This window comes from Schistocerca nitens, unplaced genomic scaffold (assembly GCF_023898315.1).
Source record: "Schistocerca nitens isolate TAMUIC-IGC-003100 unplaced genomic scaffold, iqSchNite1.1 HiC_scaffold_383, whole genome shotgun sequence".
Classification (NCBI taxonomy): domain Eukaryota; kingdom Metazoa; phylum Arthropoda; class Insecta; order Orthoptera; family Acrididae; genus Schistocerca; species Schistocerca nitens.
Genome location: NW_026045917.1, coordinates 22,501 through 24,597, shown reverse-complemented (window position 1 = coordinate 24,597; position 2,097 = coordinate 22,501). Strand labels below are relative to the sequence as shown.

The following is a 2,097-nucleotide window of genomic DNA, read 5'->3' as shown; positions in this document are numbered from 1 at the left end:
AAACTGGAAATCCGTTGTTGCGCGGTTGTTCGCGCTGGAGGTGAATCGTTGATATCGACGATCGGTACAGGTATTAACCGGTTGCTTCAGCGACACCCGTCATACCCACGAACGTGAGTGGGCATGTGGGTATGAAGCGATACGCGGCGGTGGCTGGGTGGGACCGTCCCCGCCGGTGAGGGGGGGGCGCCCGGCGTGCTGGCCGCGCGCTGCGTGGGCGCACGCGCGGCAGCCGGCTGGTGGGGGCGCCCAGTGGCAGGCGCGCCGGCTGACGGAGGCGGCAGGCGGCGCATCTGCGTGCCGGCGCACCCAGCGCGCGGCGCCGTGCGGCCAAAGTGGGGTCCTCCCGGGCCCGGTGCGAAGCGCGGTGGACATCTGCAGTGTGCTGGTCCGATTGAGGACTGTGTGCGTTGAGGATGCGCCGCCGCCCGGCACTCGGCGCCGCGACGCCGTCTGCTGCTCGGTCGCCCCCGCGGTTCTCGCAGGTGGTTTGTATCGCAGCTGTGCGGATGTGTTGGCGCGTGCGCTGTGCTGGGAGAGTTCGCTTTGGCACCCAAGTGGGGCTCTGCCCCTCTGTGGCGCTGGCGTTGGAGCTGCCCGGTCACTGTTTGTGGCCGCGTGTTGTCTCCCGCCGGCAACACCACGACAGCACGCTCCCGGGCCTCTGTCGGCAGCGGCAAGCTCAGTTGGGAGCACGGGTGGTCGCACTGAAAGCGTCTACTCGCCTATCTCCGGGCGATTGCGCCTCTCTCGAACCCGACCAAGTACTTAGGACGGCGCTGCGCGCCGCCGGGACCTGAGAGGGTTTCGAGGTGTATCGTGCAGGGGGAGCCCAGCCTCCTCCTGTTTGCAGAATAATTGAGCGGACGCTTGCGTGTTCGCGCGGGCCCCCGGGACACACTCCCCGGGCGGCCGGCTGCTCAGCTCTAGTTGACGCAGCTCCCTGGTTGATCCTGCCAGTAGTCATATGCTTGTCTCAAAGATTAAGCCATGCATGTCTCAGTACAAGCCGCATTAAGGTGAAACCGCGAATGGCTCATTAAATCAGTTATGGTTCCTTAGATCGTACCCACGTTACTTGGATAACTGTGGTAATTCTAGAGCTAATACATGCAAACAGAGTCCCGACCAGAGATGGAAGGGACGCTTTTATTAGATCAAAACCAATCGGTCGGCTCGTCCGGTCCGTTTGCCTTGGTGACTCTGAATAACTTTGGGCTGATCGCACGGTCTTCGTACCGGCGACGCATCTTTCAAATGTCTGCCTTATCAACTGTCGATGGTAGGTTCTGCGCCTACCATGGTTGTAACGGGTAACGGGGAATCAGGGTTCGATTCCGGAGAGGGAGCCTGAGAAACGGCTACCACATCCAAGGAAGGCAGCAGGCGCGCAAATTACCCACTCCCGGCACGGGGAGGTAGTGACGAAAAATAACGATACGGGACTCATCCGAGGCCCCGTAATCGGAATGAGTACACTTTAAATCCTTTAACGAGTATCTATTGGAGGGCAAGTCTGGTGCCAGCAGCCGCGGTAATTCCAGCTCCAATAGCGTATATTAAAGTTGTTGCGGTTAAAAAGCTCGTAGTTGGATTTGTGTCCCACGCTGTTGGTTCACCGCCCGTCGGTGTTTAACTGGCATGTATCGTGGGACGTCCTGCCGGTGGGGCGAGCCGAAGGCGTGCGACCGCCTCGTGCGTGCTCGTGCGTCCCGAGGCGGACCCCGTTGAAATCCTACCAGGTGCTCTTTATTGAGTGTCTCGGTGGGCCGGCACGTTTACTTTGAACAAATTAGAGTGCTTAAAGCAGGCAAGCCCGCCTGAATACTGTGTGCATGGAATAATGGAATAGGACCTCGGTCTATTTTGTTGGTTTTCGGAACCCGAGGTAATGATTAATAGGGACAGGCGGGGGCATTCGTATTGCGACGTTAGAGGTGAAATTCTTGGATCGTCGCAAGACGAACAGAAGCGAAAGCATTTGCCAAGTATGTTTTCATTAATCAAGAACGAAAGTTAGAGGTTCGAAGGCGATCAGATACCGCCCTAGTTCTAACCATAAACGATGCCAGCCAGCGATCCGCCGCAGTTCCTCCG

The 2,097-nt window shown here is 58.6% G+C and overlaps 1 non-coding gene across 1 annotated transcript in view; it reads left to right on the top strand.

Annotated features, from left to right (window-relative positions):
• The first annotated feature begins 940 nt into the window (after positions 1-940).
• The window catches only part of LOC126230396 (small subunit ribosomal RNA), a 1,910-nt gene continuing 753 nt past the window's right edge, over positions 941-2,097 (top strand). The window contains exon 1 of the ribosomal RNA XR_007544302.1: positions 941-2,097. This exon is cut by the window's right edge and continues 753 nt beyond it. This is a non-coding gene — a ribosomal RNA (small subunit ribosomal RNA).